The 20,048-nt window shown below is 46.1% G+C and overlaps 1 protein-coding gene across 3 annotated transcripts in view; it reads left to right on the top strand.

Annotated features, from left to right (window-relative positions):
* The window catches only part of LOC126236114 (wiskott-Aldrich syndrome protein family member 3), a 282,816-nt gene that overhangs the window by 80,098 nt on the left and 182,670 nt on the right, over nucleotides 1-20,048 (top strand). The gene's annotated exons all lie outside the window — the stretch shown is intronic.

The following is a 20,048-nucleotide window of genomic DNA, read 5'->3' as shown; positions in this document are numbered from 1 at the left end:
TACTCGCCCGCCTACAGCTGCCGCCTGATATATCGTCCATTTTAGCAGATGACACGAGCTCAGCCGATCGCGTTCTCGAGTTTATTAGTGCCAGTGAGATGACGTCAGTCATTTGAAGCACTTTTTGGGGACAACCAACCCCCTTCTGTAGTGGTTTTTAAGCTTTCCTTCTGCTTTTAGTTTCTCCAATTTTTTTGAGTTTCGTTTTTTACCTTTTCCTAAGTCACAGACCGGGCGCTAATGACCATAGCAGTTTTGCGCCCTAAAACCAAAACAAAAATAGCGTTTTCCAGAGATGTGTAGCAGAAATTATTCTACGAATTATACTGGTGGGAATGCATTTATTTATACGTTTGTCCTTCGGAACGCAACACTTTGTATACTGCGTGTCACTTACCCATATAGAAACGACTAATGCTACAAAAGACATAAAAGTTGTAAGTTAATGGATAGCAGTTGTAAGTTAATGTTCAGAATTTTTTTCGCACATTTTCTGTGAGGTATTGGAGACATTAGTTACGTTGATGACTATTATGTTTTCGTGTGTGCGTGTTCCAGTGTTAAAGTATGACTTCCTAAATGGGAACAAAATGATTTCAGTTACCGTAATACAATGGTTTGCAACGGCTGAGACAGCTAACAGGGCTGGTTTAAGGCCTAAGCGACACAAGCCGGCGCTTGGGGCGGCAAGTAAGATCCAAGACGTATCACAGCCGCTTGGGGCGCGAAGCCGAGGGGCGGTGGAGTAAAAGATTTGGTAAAAGTATACTACAGAAAAGGGAGCGCCAGGTATCACGTCGCTTGTGTGGAAAAATGTTCTCGAACAGGTCTTGTGTGGCACATAGACAGAATCGCTGCTGTCAGTTTTATATAATGAGTGCGATTAGTCAGACTGAAATCTCACTTTAGCATCCAGTTTTTGAAGTACATTAAAAGGCGGAAGCCATACAACCTGAGTCATATCCAGCGGATTGCGCTGAACACCTTTAGTCACCCATTCGTCACATTTGTGTACTGCATTCTTCCAGAAGTATGCTCATCCGGTGAGACGTCGATGGATCGGAAGACAGTAATGACTATTGTGGGTAGCTCGTTTGCAAAAACATTTCCAGGGCGCGATCTTGAATTAAAACAAGAGTACATATACTTTTTTGCTTATCTCCACCAGGGAGGCGACTTGGCCTGTAATCCAGAAACACCCGTATGCTCCATCTGCTAGTAACGCAAGTGGCAGCCAGAGGTCATTTCAGTGCAGCGCTGCCTCTTGTGCTGCTTTTCTTCCCATACAGCGCGACAGTTTTTCACTATTGTGTGAGATGCTTAGATAGCCGCCCACAGTGTTGGCGTACTGCCAGTGGTCAGCTGATACCAAGTGAGAGCTTCTTACTCGCAGAGTTGGTGAGAGCGAGAGAAGCAGCCGCCACACGTACTACCACGTCTCTGGTTACACGGTCACACTTAAACCTCCATATTTCATACCTAACGACCCCCAGAAATATAGAAAACAGTTTCTATGTTTCATTTAGCTTTTCTCCAGCTAATTCTGACGGAACGTTTCTGATTGTTTAGCTCCGCCAGTTAATATTTCGGTTGTGTTGGGTTTCCAAATTTGTCATGAATCTGGAAGTGGTAGAATCATTTACACACTGTTAGTTATCCATTCGGAGCTGCTACTTAACTGCAGAAAACGACCTGACGTGGTGCGAACGCCCTTCAGCCGTAGGCCAGCCTAGCGTTGTTTCAGCCGGTGCTATGCGCTTCAAGGACTTCACCATTATTGCCAAAAGACTATCCATAATGAGATAGTGTTCTTCTTTTAATACGTAGACGTTCCCATTCTCGCTACGTATGGGAAATAATTTTGCAAGTTTAAGAGCTTCGCTCACCCAAAAAGCTAGTGTAATCACTCCCTCATATCTGCACTGTCTGATCAAAAGTATCCGTACCACACTATGTAATGCGGAATTGACCACCAGATGTCAGGAGAAGTTGACTCGACAGTATTAAAGGAGGCGGGTAGCATTCTGTTTTCAGTAGAGAAATAGTAACAGCAGAATGACTGGTCAGGCGAGCACCAGTGACTACGAATTTGGACTAGTCATTGTATTTCACCCGAGTAATAATTTCATCAGGGACATTTCAACCGCTACAGCTGCCGAAGTTGAATTTGATATGACTGTCAAATGGAAACGCGAAGGAACAACCATCACTAAACCTTAACCAGACAGACCTCATGCATTGACGGACAGGGACCGCTGAGCATTGCGTAGGGTGTTTGTAAAAAATCCCATTGAATCATAGGAAGAAGTCATACGTAAGTTCCAAATTGATACCAGCAGATGACGTAGCACAGTGACTGTGACACTTCTGTAGTCAGTGCTAAACGACAGTTAAAGGTGGTGTGAAGAGGGACGGCACTGGTCGGTAGATGACTGGAAACGTGTGGTATGGAGCGTAAGTCTGCCAGAATGGTTTGGGTTTGACAGATGCATGCAGAACGTTACCTGCCAGCAGGGAAGTACGGAGAAATGGTATTCCGGTATGGGGCTATGTCTGTGACTGGGGTATGGTCATCTTTTGTGTTAAGAAAATTCTAAAAGCCATGTTGTATGAAGGCATTTTTCACCTTAGGTTACAGTAGAGGAACAATTCGGAGACGACGATTGATCGTATCAGCACGACGATGAACCCTTCCATTAAGCACCATCTATGAGGTAATGTTTAGTGGGCGATAACATTTTTGAGCCCCCTGCGGGCCTGGGGGTTAGAATAGGCCCGAGGTATTCCTGCCTGTTGCAACAGGCGGCAAAAAGGAGTCTCTCACCTTTCGGCGTTTGTGATGGTCCACTGTAAAGTTTGACCTCCATTTTTCAAAATTTTCCCGAAGAGTGAGCCAATTGCAGAAGGGCGCCTTACGTGGTGCATAGTGTCCATCGTGCATTGAGATCTTTAGCGCACTTTCTCGTCGTGGCATTGCAGTCCTGCTGATCCTCAACCTCTTGAGCGAGGACACCTACCTGGGTGCGTTTTCCTCCACCAACAATGCAGTGTCGTTTTCTGCGTCGACGATGACCATGGAATTCTTTGCACCTCATATCCAGAACGGTAGCCAGTCCGTTGTGGTGGGGCCGCCATGTACACTGTTGGTTGTAGCCCCCTGACTACACAGGGATCGCTCTGCTGTTGCCTGCATCATTAAGTCCCCATGTGTGTCAAGGAGTATTGCTTGTTCCCTGGGGCATCGGGACTCTGGCAATGGCCATCCTGCCAGGTGGCCATTGCTGCAACTGGGTGAGCTGGGTGGCGCCCCTGGGTGTGGGTGGGTGGCATCAGTGCAAATGACGCGAGATGAAACATACGTCATCACTAGCTGGTGATCAAACGCCAGCATTCTCTAAGCGTTCCAAGTCTCAGTATAATGCAAGAAAATACGATCCTAAATTGTTCACCTCCCTGGCCACACTATGGGAGGAACTCCAGGCTAAGGATGGCAGCGAACCTTATTCGCCCCGGTACCTCGTATGTACGAGAGCTGATGGGGTCTCCTTTGTCTCGATGAAGCCTCAGTTTTTTGTAGAGCAATTAGAGGACATGTTTGGGGGGGGGGGGGGGGGCTTGTCCAAAATGCGGTCAGTGTCAGTCTTGATAAAAACGGCATCCTCTGCTCAGTCACAGGGCATTACTCGCTTGTGACAAGCTGGGGAATGTTTCCATTACCATCACACCTCATAAGAGCTTAAATATGATCCAGGCTATTATACTCTACAGTGAACTCCTTTTGCAGTCTGACGACGAGCTGCGCGCTAGTTTAGAGCAGCGAGGTGTTCATTTCGTCTGGCGCGTCCATCGGGGTTCGAGGGATAATCAGGTTGCCACTGGTGCCTTCATCTTGGCCTTAGAGGGCAACACATTACCCGAGAAGGTCAAGGTGATGGTCTGCCGCTGTGATCTCAAGACATATGTCTTCCCGCTGTACTTCCAGCATCACATGTCGAGATTTTGGATGTCCATTCCATCCCAATACTCATTGTGCCCTGCCTCCTATCTGTGTCAACTGTGGAGTGCATCGTTCCCTTCGCTCACCAGACTGCAAGATTTTACAAAGGAAAATCATGGAATATAACACCTTGGATCGACTGACCTACATTGAGGCCAAGAGGAAATTTGAGCACCTGTGGCTATGCTATGACCCCTTATGCTGCCACTACGAGAACAGTTGTAGCCCCATCAGTTCTGTGAGTTCCAGTTGGCTCTGAGCCAGAAGACTACACCTGCCCCCGTGGTGGTGGTGGTGGTGGTGGTGGTGGTGGTGGTGGTGGTGGTGGTGGTGGCACTTCCCTCCCTGCTGCTCCCGCATCACCTTCCTTGGGAGCACTGTCCCTCCAACCGTTGGGGACGCTAGTTCCCACTTCGGTCGGAGAAGCATTAAGTTTTCTTAGGCTCCTCTCGCTAGGAAGGGGTCCCTTCCCACGTTTCTGCTAGTGGGAAAGATCCCTTCCCAGGTTGCTGCTAGGTTGAAATGGCTGAAGTGTCCAAAAGCAGCTGGCCGTAGAGCTTCACCATCGTCCTCGCCCCGGACACTGAATCAGTGAAACCCTCCCAGCCAGAGAAACCCAAGGATCAGCGAGAAAAATCCAGAAAGACGACCTCCAAGAAGGAATTGCGGTGGCACCTACACCACCGCTGCGTACAAGCTCTGTGTATGAGGAAGAGGTGAAGATTGGCGAGATCTAGGTCCTCAGTGGACGCCACAAACCCTCAGACACAATGGATATAGCCTGTTCAGGAAATAAGTCTGTGGCAGCAGGAGACCCTGTGGCGTAGACTGCCTTATTGTGAGTTTCATGCTTTTCCAGTCCCATGATCACGTTAGTGGATTTGCGGCAGTTTTTTCCACCACCTGGATGAGCTAGGGCATCTGCTAAACTTTACACCTTTCTACATTGCCCTCCAGGAAACCTGGTTCCCGGCAATGCGAACCCTTGTCCATCATGTCTACAGGGGGATATTACAAGAACCGTAGCGAATATAATAGTGTGTCAGGTGGAGGCGAATATAATAGTGCGTCAGGTGGAGGTTGTGTCTATATCCTGAACTCAGTACGAATTGAACCTGTGCCCCTTAAAACTCCTTTTGAACCTGTGGCTGTCAGGATATGGACGATGCAGGAAATAACTGTTTGTAAGGTAATTTCCCTGAACGTATTGGCTGCACTGATTGATCAACTCCCTAAACCTTTCCTACTTTCCGGAGATTTTAACGCCCATAATCCCTTGACAAGTAGCACCATGCTTAATGGCTGTGGCAGAGATGTCGAAAATTTACTGTCTCGACTTTTGCCTCTTATTTACTGGGCCTCCACACATTTAAGAGTGGCTCATGGTAGTTACTCGGCCATTGATTTATCAATGTGCAGCCCAGGACTTCTCCCATCTATCCACTGGAGAGCTCATGACGACTTGTGTGGTAGTGACCACTTCCCCATCTTTCTGTCACTGTCCCGGCGGCAGGCTCACGGGCGCCTGCCCATAAGGGCTTTAAACAAAGCGGACTGGGAAACTTTCACCTTTGCTGTCGCCGCTGAATCTCACCCACGTGGTGCCATCGATGTTGTGATTGAGCAGGTCACTACAAGGATAACGTCTCCGGCGGAAAATGCGAACCCTCTTTCTCTAGGGTGCCCCCTGGCGAAAGACAGTTCCTTGGCGATCGCCGGAAGTCGCTGAGGCAAGTAAAGAGCGTCGGCGAGCTCTACAGCGCCTAATAGCCTTTAAGTAGCTCCGTGCCCGCTTTCGCCTGCTTATAAAACGACGGAAGCAGGAGTGTTGGGAGAGATACGTGTCGACCATTGGGTGCCGTACGTCACCTTCCCAAGTGTGGACGAATATCAGACGTCTTTTTGGGTACCAGACCCCAACAGGTGTCCCTGGCGTTAATATCAATGGCGTGCTCTCTGCCAGCGCAAACGCTATTGCCGAGCCCTTTGCTGAGCACTATGCTCGAGCCTCTGCGTCGGAGAATTACCCCCACAGCCTTTCGCCCCTCAAACGGCGGATGGAATGTCCTCTCGTTCACTACACGCCACAGTGAACCCTATAACGCCCCGTTTACAGAGTAGGAGCTCCTCAGCGCCCTTGCACATTGCCCCGACACAGCTCCTGGGTCTGATTGGTCCACAGTCAGATGATTAAACATATCTCGTCTGACTACAAGCGATATCTCCTCGTGATCTTCAACCGGATCTGGTGCGATGGCGTCTTTCCAACGGAAGGGCGGGAGAGCACCATCAGTCCGTTGCTAAAACCCGCTAAAAATCCGCTTGATGTGGATAGCTATCGGCCCATCAGCCTCACATTCTCTGTAAGCTTCCGGAACGTAAGGTGTTTCGGCGGTTGTGTTGGTTCTGGAGTCACATGGCCTACTGGCTCCATATCAGGGTCACTCTACCACTGAAAATATTGTCTCCCTCTAGTGTGCCATCTGAACAACCTTTTCCAGACCCAACACATGGTTGCCGTCTTTTTTGAGTTACGTAAAGCATACAACACGGCCTGGCGACCTCATCCTTACCACATTGTATGAGTGGGGTCTCTGGGGTCCGCTCCCGATTTTTATCCAAAACTTCCTATCGATTCACAAGGCGCAGTCATGGGCTCTAGCCCACGACTTGCAGTTTTCAGCCGCGAAGTCGTGTGTCATGTACTTCTGTCGGCGTCGTACCGTTAATCCGGAACCTGAACTTTATCTTAGTGACGATCCGCTCACTGTAGTGGAGACACATCGATTCTTAGAACTGGTTTTCGACGCGCGATTGACTTGGCTACCTCACCTTGGTCAGCTTAAGCGGGAGTGCTGGCAGCACCTCACCTCAGTCCTCTCCGTAGCCTGCGCAACACCGACTGGGGTGCAGATCGGTGTACGCTGCTGCAGCTCTACAGAGTCCTTGTTCAATCCCGCCTTGACTATGGGAGTCTGGTTTATGGTTCGGCGGCGCCCTAAGCTTTACGTTGCGTCGACCCAGTGCACCACTGTGGCGTTCACCTAGCGACGGGAGCTTTTAGCTCGATTCCTGTGACCAGTGTCCCGGTGGGGGTCGGAGTCCCTCCATTGCGGATCCGACGAGCGCAACTGCTCGCCAGTTATGTTGCACACGTTCGTAGTTCTCCTGCGCGTCTCCTTTTCCCACCCGCGGCGGTTCATCTCCCGCATCGGCGGCCCAGGTCAGGGCCCACGATTGCGGTTCGCGTGCGATCCCTTCTCCCCGAAACTGGGGCCTTCTCCCCGAAACTGGGGCCTTCTCCCCGAAACTGGGGCCTTCTCCCCGAAACTGGGGCCTTCTCCCCGAAACTGGGGCCCTTCTCTGTACCATCTCTACTTGAGGTCCATTCGCTTACACCTTCATGGTGTACACCTCGGCTGAAGCTTCGTCTGGACCTTTTGCATGGCCCTAAGCACTCCGTTAACCCGCCGCTCTCCGCTGTCACTTGCTCTCGATTCTTGAAGTTGTTTACACCGACGACTCGATGGTTGATGGTAATGTTTGGCTTCGTCTATGTCCACAGAGGCATATTGACCAGCATTCATTAGCCACTGGCTACATTGTATTCACTGCAGAGCTTGTGGCCATATCTCGTGCACTTCAGTACATCAGTTCCTGTTCTGGTGAGTCCTTTCTTCTCCGTTCTGACTCCTACCACAAGCTAGCGACCAATGCTACCCTCGCCATCCTTTGGTAGCTAACAGCCAGGAATCCATCTCTAATCTAGAACGGTCCAGTCGTTCAGTGGTGTTTATGTGGACCCCAGGACACGTCGGAATCCCAGGCAACGAACTTGCTGACAGGGTGTCCAAACAGGCTACGCGGAAACCACTCCTGGAGATGGGCATCGCTGAAACTGTTGCAGTGTAAGACAGAATACAGGTCAGAGTGCCGTAACAGTATGCTCAACAAATGCGTGTCATTAAGGAGGCTGCGGATGTGTGGAAGTCTTCCCTGCGGGCTTCTCGCAGAGAATCAGTTGTCCTTTGTCTGCCCTGCATTGGCCACACGTGGCTCACAAATGGTTACCTCCTCCGTTGCGAAGACCCACCTCATTGTCGCTGTGGCCCCCAAATGAGTCGTCCACTTGCAGGACTTTTTAACTTTCCCAGCACCCTACCTTCGGTGTTGGACGTAAATGCCTCAACAGCATCTTTAGTTTTACGTTTTATTCGTGAGGGTGGGTTTTATCATTTGATCTGAGTTTTAGCGCACGTCTTTCGTCCTGTTTCCTCCACCCTAGGGCTTTATAGGGTGGAGGTTTTAATGTGTTGCAGGGTAACTGGCTTCTCCTTTTTTATTCTCATGTTGAGCCAGCCATGGTAATCTGCTTTCTTGTTTTTAATCTCTTCTCCCTATTTCTTGCGTGTCTCTGTGGTTTTTTGGAGACTTCGCTACAAACCCAGCGTCCAACGTTATTACCTCGTCTGGTTTCAGCTATTGAGGAAGAATAGGCCGCCATTCCTCCACAGAGATTGAGGCACCTCACTGAAAGTGCTCCCAGTTGAGTTCAAGCTGGCATAAAGGCGAAGGGTGGGCCACCCCTTTTTAATGGCCACTAATAGATGTCGACATACTTTTGGTCAGATTGTATGCAGTAACTATTGGCAATTCGAAATTCAAGAGCTGCAAAAAATTGAAATAATTGAGAGTTCGGTTTAACGTGAATTTGACTGCTAATGGTACTTTATCTCAAGTAGCGTATGTGTAACAAGTGAAAGGCACACAGAATATCGAGAATACGCAAGAAAACTTAAACGTCAATCATCTCCCAGGCTGAACAAACTGTCATCAATTTTGTGCAAATATCTTCTTCAAAACGCAGTCATGTCGTCTTTCCCCGAGTTCGTGCGCTACATTTCATCTGCGATGAATCGTCAACGTCCAGATCAGCAGCTGATGGTTGACTTTCCTAAGCATGTAACCTCCGATTGGTACTTTTTGTCCTTTACATTGAATAAGCCACTCCGATGCTGCTTCTTCAAGAGGAAGTAACTTAACTTATGGGGTCCGTTTCCTCCCTCAAGTTTTCAGCAGTCTTGTCTTTCTGCTTCCGTAATTTATGACCGCGTGGATGATGGAATCCTGAAACCTTTCGCTACATTCTGTAGGCGCAATAATCCATTTGTTTTCTGCGAAAGTTGAAGACATGTACTCCTAAGTAATTTTTGAAGGTGATCTATATACTGTGATAAGTTGTGCATTGTTGAGAAAAAGTCACGAAGAGTTGAACAATGAAACAATTACCTGAATAATTAACGAAGTAATTCGAATTACTGAGTGTTAGGTTGCCACTGACTTGGAACTACACTCCTGGAAATTGAAATAAGAACACCGTGAATTCATTGTCCCAGGAAGGGGAAACTTTATTGACACATTCCTGGGGTCAGATACATCACATGATCACACTGACAGAACCACAGGCACATAGACACAGGCAACAGAGCATGCACAATGTCGGCACTAGTACAGTGTATATCCACCTTTCGCAGCAATGCAGGCTGCTATTCTCCCATGGAGACGATCGTAGAGATGCTGGATGTAGTCCTGTGGAACGGCTTGCCATGCCATTTCCACCTGGCGCCTCAGTTGGACCAGCGTTCGTGCTGGACGTGCAGACCGCGTGAGACGACGCTTCATCCAGTCCCAAACATGCTCAATGGGGGAAAGATCCGGAGATCTTGCTGGCCAGGGTAGTTGACTTACACCTTCTAGAGCACGTTGGGTGGCACGGGATACATGCGGACGTGCATTGTCCTGTTGGAACAGCAAGTTCCCTTGCCGGTCTAGGAATGGTAGAATGATGGGTTCGATGACGGTTTGGATGTACCGTGCACTATTCAGTGTCCCCTCGACGATCACCAGTGGTGTACGGCCAGTGTAGGAGATCGCTCCCCACACCATGATGCCGGGTGTTGGCCCTGTGTGCCTCGGTCGTATGCAGTCCTGATTGTGGCGCTCACCTGCACGGCGCCAAACACGCATACGACCATCATTGGCACCAAGGCAGAAGCGACTCTCATCGCTGAAGACGACACGTCTCCATTCGTCCCTCCATTCACGCCTGTCGCGACACCACTGGAGGCGGGCTGCACGATGTTGGGGCGTGAGCGGAAGACGGTCTAACGGTGTGCGGGACCGTAGCCCAGCTTCATGGAGACGGTTGCGAATGGTCCTCGCCGATACCCCAGGAGCAACAGTGTCCCTAATTTGCTGGGAAGTGGCGGTGCGGTCCCCTACGGCACTGCGTAGGATCCTACGGTCTTGGCGTGCATCCGTGCGTCGCTGCGGTCCGGTCCCAGGTCGACGGGCACGTGCACCTTCCGCCGACCACTGGCGACAACATCGATGTACTGTGGAGACCTCACGCCCCACGTGTTGAGCAATTCGGCGGTACGTCCACCCGGCCTCCCGGATGCCCACTATACGCCCTCGCTCAAAGTCCGTTAACTGCACATACGGTTCACGTCCACGCTGTCGCGTCATGCTACCAGTGTTAAAGACTGCGATGGAGCTCCGTATGCCACGGCAAACTGGCTGACACTGACGGCGGCGGTGCACAAATGCTGCGCAGCTAGCGCCATTCGACGGCCAACACCGCGGTTCCTGGTGTGTCCGCTGTGCCGTGCGTGTGATCATTGCTTGTACAGCCCTCTCGCAGTGTCCGGAGCAAGTATGGTGGGTCTGACACACCGGTGTCAATGTGTTCTTTTTTCCATTTCCAGGAGTGTATTTCTGTGTTTGCACTGCAGTCTGTTAAGACAGTCACTTCGATTTATTGAGTGTACCGAAATACAGGATTTATTTATAGAGTTTTTTTAAGGGACTTAACAAATTTGATTTATCGAGGTTCGAATTAGCAAAGAGTCGACTAATATATATACATATCATACTCGGGAGGAGCAGTGTTAAAATTCCCGTCTGGTCATCCAGACTGAGATTTTCGTAGTTCTCACAGAGTTCTCACAGATCACTTCCCGCAAATGCAGTTATTACCTATTCGAAAGAGTACAGGTAAGGTCAAAGTGACGTAGTGATAAGTCTCTGGTGACTTTGATGTAGAAGGAACGTTGAAAGCTTCCTTCATTCGCTTCTCGACATGATACACGACTGAAACGTACTTCGGGAGGTATCTTAACCCTTACAAGTATTAGTCTTTGAGTCAGCTCCGACTTTCCAGGCCATTGATTTTCTCTTGCATAAATCATCAGCGTACGGGAACAACGTTAGCGAAGTTGCGCTGGTGGGAATATTCGTGACTCACGTTGGGAGTTCCCGCTCCCCTACTGCAACGTTGATGATCCTTCCTAGCACAGTACTCTTACCCTCTATTATGTTAGCTGTTGGGCGGCAAAGGAGGGAAGTGGAGAAGAGCAGCCTTCAGTCATGAGTCAAGTTGTGTGTTCTGTCGTGGTAGGCACATTGCACACCGGACGGAGTCACTGCTTTCATCATACAACGTAGACTTCCATTACTTTTTATCCTCTGAAGCAATATGGCGAAGGCCATTTAATTTCTAGTTTTGGACCTCCGTTTCTGTATGGTGTCTTTTAGCACTATTCCACGTGCCTGTTTTTAGTTGTCTCCTATTCTGTCTATTGGAACTGACATATAGTCGTTGACTTCGGCGCGTATGACAGCTGTTGTTTTTTGCGCCCTAGAGCAAAACAGAACAAAACGTAGACTTCCATGGACTACATGTACATCATTGGTGAGTTTGTTGTGTAGTTATTAGGGTGTGGTCTGGTGTATATTTCTGTGCTTGACGTTTCGTCTCCTAATGCTGGAGACTTCGCCACAGGCCGTACAGAAATCGTTAGTTAATTTTCGAACGTAAAGCAGCTGACCAAGCCGAACCATTCAGCTCGCGTGAGACTGAGCTCGAAAACTGAGTGGTAGGAGTGTTGGTAACAGTAGCTTACAGATATCGCACCTCAGTCTCTGCTAGAACAGAAAAATATCAGCGAAAAGGCTTAGGCGGGAATTTACAGATTGGTCAAAATAAAGTTAAAAGAAGCTGGGCAGAAAAGAGTTGTTGACAATTTTGTATAACTCAATCGAAACAGCAAAGTGGGTATACGTGAGTCTCGCTCATTCCAGAACAACATTCTGGCCATCTCGTAGTTTGCAAGTCGCCAGCCACTTTACATTTACTACATTTACTTAGGGATGAAGGCCGCTTTGTCATGCATTACAGGATTGAGATATATAAATCAGTTTTGTCCCGGCGTGTTTTATTATGTGGTCTACGCAGTTGTCCTGATGTCGTTGTTACAGTCTTCCCTTAGCTGTTGGAATTTAGCAAAGAACTTCCTTACTCCATTTACCACCCATCCGCCTGAATATGTTCCCCGCCAATTTCTATTTATTTTTCATTACCCGTTAATACGTCTTCTTGTCTGTTCCCTGATCAATCTGTGTCTTCTTCACTCTCCTAGTAATTCTCAGTAAGCGTATTTACATTGCTCACTGAGTAACCCAAAGTTTTTCAATAGTTTTCTCATTATAATATGAAGTTTCACAGCTATAAGTTAAATATGGTAACACATTGATAGTAAACGTTCCGTTTGACTTACGGGAAACCATTTTTAATGTATCGAATGGCTCCAGCTCATTTTTACTCATTTATTCTGCTGCTTATTTCTTGTGGTGTTCATCCAGAAAATCTTCCTATTCAGCTATAATTATGTTGACTAAACATTTACAGTAGTGCTCTCTCAGAAACCAACCGATAATGACCCTTTCTTCTTGCGAGGCAGCCTTTTAATAAGTTAGGCAGTATTGCGGACAGAGTAGGCTTTTAACCTCTTATCGGAGCAGCCAACAAATTACAGAATGTCCTGCATGCAGTGGTAGTCAGCGTGTGTTGTGTCTGGGATTTATACCAGTCATTGTGTGCTAGAGATGTAGTCGGTCAGTCCATATGCAAAGTGTCACAGAACGTTGTTCACGACGCCGGCACCATATTAAACAGATTTGGACAAATAAGTGATTTTTCTCAACCCATGTGTCTCAAAAGAACCGTAGAATTACGTACGACGAGCCAAAAACGTTACCCTACACACAGACTGAGAGTCTAAAATTAAGGTAGTCCTTGAGATCAGATTGTGCAAGTCATAAATTCATCTGGGCCAGAAGCTATAGCCTTTTACAGAATTATATTGCGCTTCTGCTGAGTTGCTTGCTTTACATAGTTGAAGTCCTACTAGCATCTCTCCACCGCAGTCATAGACATTCAGATAGCAGATACCAATTCCTTCGCCTTCGAGAGATGTCACTACGGCATAGCGTCGTCTAAGACGGCCGGTTTCTGACCACGGCGACGGATAAATTCCCCGTCGAAACATTAAGTAATTATTCAACTTTATCGCTACAAGTAAAGAGATTTTTAAGCACAGACAGAAGTTATTCGTTTTTACATGATTTCAGCCCTCCATGGTAAGTTACACTATAATTGTCCGAAATGACTAACCTATCCTAATTGCACTAAAAAAATCAAAAACGACGCACAACGAAGGAATTATCCGACGGGGACGGAAATAAATAGATGTGATGTACATGTACCGACAAACAAATGACTAAAATTTTAGGAAACTTGGATGATTTATTCAAGAAAAAGAGCTTCAGAAATAGTCAATAAAGCGTTGGTCCACCTCTGGCCGTTATGCAAGCAGTTATTCAGCTTGACATTGTTTGATAGTAGTTGGATGCTCTCCTGAGGGATATAGTGTCAAATTTTGTCCAACTGGCGCGTTAGCTCTGCAAAATTCCGAGCTGCTTGGTTGGCCCTGCTCCAAAGTCTCTCTGTTGGGGACCTTGCTGGCAAAATGGGCCACGAAGACAAGCAGTAGAAACTGTGCGGGCGGCCATTATCTTGCCGAGAAGTAAACCTAGGATGGGTTTCCATAAATGGCAACAAAACGGGACGCAGAATATCGTCGTCGTACCGCTGTGCTGTAAGGGTGTCACGGAACAACTAAAGGTCCTGCTATGAAATGAAGTGGCACCCCAGACTCACTCGTGGTTGTCGGGCCATATGACGGGCAACAGTCAGGTTCATATCACTTCGTTGCCCGATACGTCTCCAGACACGACGTTGCTGGTCGTCGGGTCTCATTGAGAAACGGGAGCATCACTGAAGACAGTTGTACTCCAGTCACAGCCAATGAGATTCCAAGAGTAATTGACTTGCTCAATTCGCGTAGATCTTTCTCGTGAATAAATCATCAAATTTTTCAGAAATTGTAATCATTTGTTCGCTTGTCCATCTACGTCACGTGCCACATTTCCCGATTTCCGTCCTATTCGGATAGTTCCTTCGTGGTGCGTCCTTTTTTTCGTCTTATGTAAATTAGCTATACATACTGCTTCATGCCTTTGCATACTACGACTAAGGATATTCTTACCAATATTAGCTCCCCCCACCCCCTGTTCCATTCGCGCCTGGAGCTGTGCAAAACTGACCATCTTTATCCCTCTGTACGTACTCTAATCTTTCTTACCTTCATAATGTAACACTTCATTTTGTATTTGTGAGAAATGCTATGTATGATTATGCCGTGCTGTACACTCCACAATGTTAGTGTAATCTCCAGTCCGAAGACTGGTTTGATTCAACTTGACACGCTAATCTATCCTGTACAGCCATCATTAGCTCAGCATAGCTACAATAAACGTACATCCACTTGGACCTACTTGTTATGGTTAAACCTTGATCTCCCTCTGAATTTTTACCTTCCACGGTTTCTTCCAAATAGAAAACTTCGTGAACCCTGAGGATGTCTTATCAAACGATCCCTTGTGGTGGTCAAGGTGTGTCATTTTTTTCTGCACATTTTAGTTCAGTAACGCATTAGCTGTCTGGTCTACCTATCTAATCTTCATTGTTCTGTAGCACAACGTTTCAAAAGTTTATATGTTTCCTGTCGGGATTCCTTATCGTCCACGTTTCACTACCGTATAGGGTACTCCCCAGACAAATACCTTCACAATGTAGCGGAATGACTGGGAGTCCACAGCTTGTGTGGGAGCAGTGTGTAAGGCGAGCCCGTACCCCGACAGCTTCGCAGATGCGCTCAATAGTATTGGCGTCAGGTGACGCCCGAGGGCAGACAAGTATCCTCGTGGCAGTGGAGTGTTCATCGAACCACTGCCTCACTGTTCGGAAGTGACAGGGCGGTTCATTGTTCTCCTGAAGGTGGAGACCTCTACCAGGTTGCTGTAGAATAAAAAGTGACTGTACGTGGTACAGTTATAGCGTAATAGACATTTCAGATTTTCCGTCTTTCAGTCAGTTGGCGTACATCTAGCAGTGTTGCTACCGCGAAAATTACGAATTTTCAATTCTTGACAACAAAATTAAGCTCAAAAGTACCGCGTAAGTCAAGCTTTAAAAACGTTGTAAATTCCGCGTAACTGCATATGAAACAAACATTTGCCTAACTGTAACGTCGAAAGCTCCCTAACGCTGTTCGCTCCCGGTACTCTTCATTACAGTGTCGATAGAGACGTTGCGACGCCAGAAGATTAGCGAAATGCAGGAAGGAGGCATGTAGAGGATCTAAATTATATTGCATTATAGCAAATTTATAAGGTGTCATCTGTATGCTGCTGGCATAAGCGATGCATTGCCTTATATGCTTCCGACATCTCAATGCAACCCTGTCAGCGCTTTTAATTGACTTTGAGAGGTCAGTTGCATTACTCCGTTCAACGGAACAATGGCTATAATGTAATAGCTGTACCCAGTCTGGTCAAATGGGAAAGTGTTTAGGATATATATATATATATATATATATATATATATATATATATATATATATATATATATATATATATCTCCTAATCTCCTTCTCTCCCATGTCTCATCCATCTCCCCCTTTCCACCCTCTCTCTCCATTTTCTCCTCCTTCCCTCTCTTTCTAAATCTACTTCTTCCTCCCCTATTTCTCCATTTCTCCACCTGCTCTTCCTCCTTCGCCCTCTCTTTCTCCTCCTCGTCCTCCGCCCCCTCTTTCTCAATCCGCTCTGTCCACCTCCTCCTTTCCGCCTAATCATAAACCGGTAAGTCAGAAATACAACTTTCCTGTCTGCTAACAAACTTGCACTATTATGTGTGTTTACCCAAACATTCATTACAGTAACGTGTAAAAATTTCAAGTAAATCGTTAGAGTATTTTTGCCAGCTGTGTGTGTGTGTGTGTGTGTGTGTGTGTGTGTGTGTGTGTGTGTGTGTGTGTGTGTGTGAAATTTTCAGCCCAAGTATACTGCTACCATAGTTGGTTTCTGTAGCCATTGGCGAGGATATGGTTCTCGACATTCTTCACATGCCGTACTAAGACCTGAACTTCCCGACGATGACCCTAGTCACCGCAGACCCTTGACTAATCGAGTTTGTACGTTGCTGGTGCTAACTGCATTGTTCGTGTGGTTCTAATGATTTAATTGCAATTAGACGCGTCAAAATCGTATCTCAGTCATCGTATCGTGTGCAGTAATTCTCGATTGGAACCCTGTTACACTGGCTGTCTCTAACGTGATGATTACCGTACGGAACAGATATATATAAGCGCCACATTTCCCTAAAAATCGGCACGAAAAATTAGAGCGGTTTATCTATGAGATCCTGGAGAAGCTGACAAGAAGTATGGTTTCGGCGAATTAGCATTCATTGCGAGTTTCGTGTGTTGCCGCAGGTTTACGCGTCTAAGTTGCCTCTGTCCGGTCAAGTACTTAACTGACTGCCAGAAGGTTTTCTCCAAGTTACTCATCATCCTTCAGAAGTACGTAATGCACACGCGACAGCGGTTCTCTTAATCTATACAGCAAATTGGAAATTCCGACAAGTAGCCGTCGTTAAACAAATGTCGAGCAGTAAGACAGTGAACTACAAAGGAGCGAAAAGTGTTTTATCAAGAACTGAAATACAAAAACAAAGAATTACCATGGTATTTGATGGTAATAGTTCCTGCAGAGCGATGAAAGCTGCGAGATAACTTTCCCAAAGGCGATAGTATTTTGTTCTCAAAGGAAAAGCATGAAACAGAATTAATGATGGCCTCGCTAACTATCTGTTCATAGCTGCTTGCTAGCCGTTACACGGAGGTACTAAACGGAATGGATAGTTATCCAAATTATGTAATAAATTGCATAGAACAGTCAACGTTGCAATATTAATTTTATTACTTGATGGCTAATTTCGAGCCTAAGCTCATTATCAAATCACCCAATAAGCTATACAAAAGCATATATTACGACAGCCACATGAATGTCATTGTAATTAAAACATCTTTAGTATAAAGCAGTTCAGGGCTTAACCTTATAAGTGAAGTACGTTCAATCCTGTACTGCGCTATAGTAAGGTTGCATTTAACTAAAATGAACATTCATGTAGCTGTCGTAATGTATTTTACTGCATACCTCGAAACTAATCATGAAGTAATAAAGGAAATTAATGTTGCAACGTAGAGGGTTCTCTGCAATTTATTACATTATTGGTTAAGCTTAATGGTCATGCTTTCCAGAATTTTGGAAATTAGGAGTGGATAGTGTCTTGAAAAGAGATTGTAAGAACACCATCAATAAAAGTAAAACAAGAGGGATGGAACTTCGTGGAAGTCAGTTACGTGATGATGAAAGAATTAGATTAGGAAATGTGACACTAAAATTAGATGAGTTTTGTTATTTAGGCAGCAAAATAACTTATTGCCGAATTACAGAAGATACAAAATGTAGACTGGCTATAGCTCGAAAAGCTGTCTTAAAAAAGAATAATTTGTTAACATGTAAAATAAATGTTAGGAAGTCTTCTGAGGGTTTTGCCTGTTGCTGAATTTGAAAAAAGTTTCAGTGAATTGGATTAGATTCAATTATGGCTATGAGTGACGGATCCGCCGTGTCTCATAGGGTAATCAGATGCTTAACTTGTGAAGTGTAAAAAATAATAATAAATGAGACAAAAAGCAATCGAGTAGCGAAACAGTGCTCTGTTTTAGTCTCACTACTAAGCATCTGTATCCACTATGTCCTTATTGTGGAATTCAGGTGATGATCTAGGAATTAAATTTGATTCACTAATCTGTGTGCATCACTCGCAGATGTTAAACCAATATCATAAGAAATGAAAAATACGATAACAGACAGAATGAAGTTCATACGATTCGTAGGAAGACGGCGCACTCGACTTCCCTCCCTTAGTTTAACTGAGGATTGTGGCGACTGGAAGGCCGTCCGGCCACAAAATTTACCGAATCGTGGAAACAGCGAATCCCGTACGACGGGGTAATCCCTGGGAGATTGGGCGAACGCAGTAACTGAGAAGACTGGCTCTATGCTGTATTTCAGTTCCGGCCGTGTGCCCTCTATTTCTTTCCAACGCCAGTATGCTGTATTTCCGCCGTTATTGTATTCGTCTCTTGGAGTGGAAGACGAAATGCTGTGGTACTACGCTCATGATCCGCGTTATCTGCTTGTGGGCGCGGTCCGTGTATCCAAGGGTCAGCGATACATCCGTATTTACGGGAAGCAGCTGCCTCTTCCGCGCTGTCACTAGCTCTTCGGCCTCGCTATCTCTCGGCCAGCTAGGGTTTTCTTCTTCCACGTTGTTGCTGTTGTGGTCTTCAGTCCTGAGACTGGTTTGATGGAGCTCTCCGTGCTACTCTATCCTGTGCAAGCTTCATCATCTCCCAGTACCTACTGCAACCTACATCCTTCTGTATCTGTTTAGTGTGTTCATCTCTTGGTCTCCCTCTACGATTTTTACCCTCCACGCTGCCCTCCAGTACTAAATTGGTGATCGCTTGATGCCTCAGAACATGTCCTATCAACCGATCGCTTCTTCTTGTCAAGTTGTGCCACAAACTCTTTTTCTCCCCAATTCTACTCAATACCACCTCATTAGTTATGTGATCTACCCATCTAATCTTCAGCATTCTTCTGTAGCACCACATTTCGAAAGCTTCTATTCTCTTCTTGTCCAAACTAGTTATCGCCCGTGTCTCACTTCCATACATGGCTACTACACTCCATACAAATACTTTCAGAAACAACTTCCTGACACTTAAATCTATGCTCTGTTAACAGATTTCTCTTCTTCAGAAATGCTTTCCTTGCCATTGCCAGTCCACATTTTATATCCTCTCTACTTCGACCATCATCAGTAATTTTGCTCCCAAAATAGCAAAACTCCTTAGTATTTTGTAATTGTAACCCGGCGTGAATGAGGTGAGAAATTGTTACACGAGCTATGAGGTGGGTATGAGATACCCGAAACTGATGACGAATTTGTGATACTATAATCGTGTATTAAGTATTTTTTATTTGGGATATTAATAATGGTGCCTGTTAAACTATGTTTTAGATATAAAACCTTCTTTTGTGTGACATAATGAAGTGTGTATGTTTTCTCAAAAAAGTAAGTGTCAGAAGTTTCGAATTGTTTCATACGAAATTCGAACAAAACTAATTTATTTTATTAACATAACTATATCTACCAATTATAAAACAGATAAAGAAAATAAAAGGTCTTATGAGATCAATTAGCTCAGCACCAACATTACACCTACAAGTCAGCACATTCTTAGCACATAAAAATCACGTGCTCCATCCATATTGGCTTCTAACAACGTTTTGTTTTCCTGTCCTCTTTAGTGCAGTCACCACACCTGACACATCTGCCAGTTTTTTTAACTGGCGGTGAGCCGGCCGGTGTGGCCATGCGGTTCTAAGCGCTTCAGTTTGGAACTGCGTGACCGCTACGGTCGCAGGTTCGAATCCTGCCTCGGGCATGGATGTGTGTGATGTCCTTAGGTTAGTTAGGTTTAAGTAGTTCTAAGTTCTAGGGGACTGATGACCTCAGAAGTTCCATAGTGCTCAGAGCCATTTGAACCATTTTTTAACTGGCGGTGAAGTTTCCCCTAGTTGATCAACAATCCTCTTTTGAATTTCCCTTGGAAGACGTACGTTTTCTTGTCTAATGCGAAGCCTGTCATAAAGCTCAAACCTAAATTAC

This window comes from Schistocerca nitens, chromosome 2 (genome assembly GCF_023898315.1).
Source record: "Schistocerca nitens isolate TAMUIC-IGC-003100 chromosome 2, iqSchNite1.1, whole genome shotgun sequence".
In the NCBI taxonomy this organism is placed as follows: domain Eukaryota; kingdom Metazoa; phylum Arthropoda; class Insecta; order Orthoptera; family Acrididae; genus Schistocerca; species Schistocerca nitens.
This window is presented reverse-complemented; position numbering and strand designations above follow the sequence as displayed.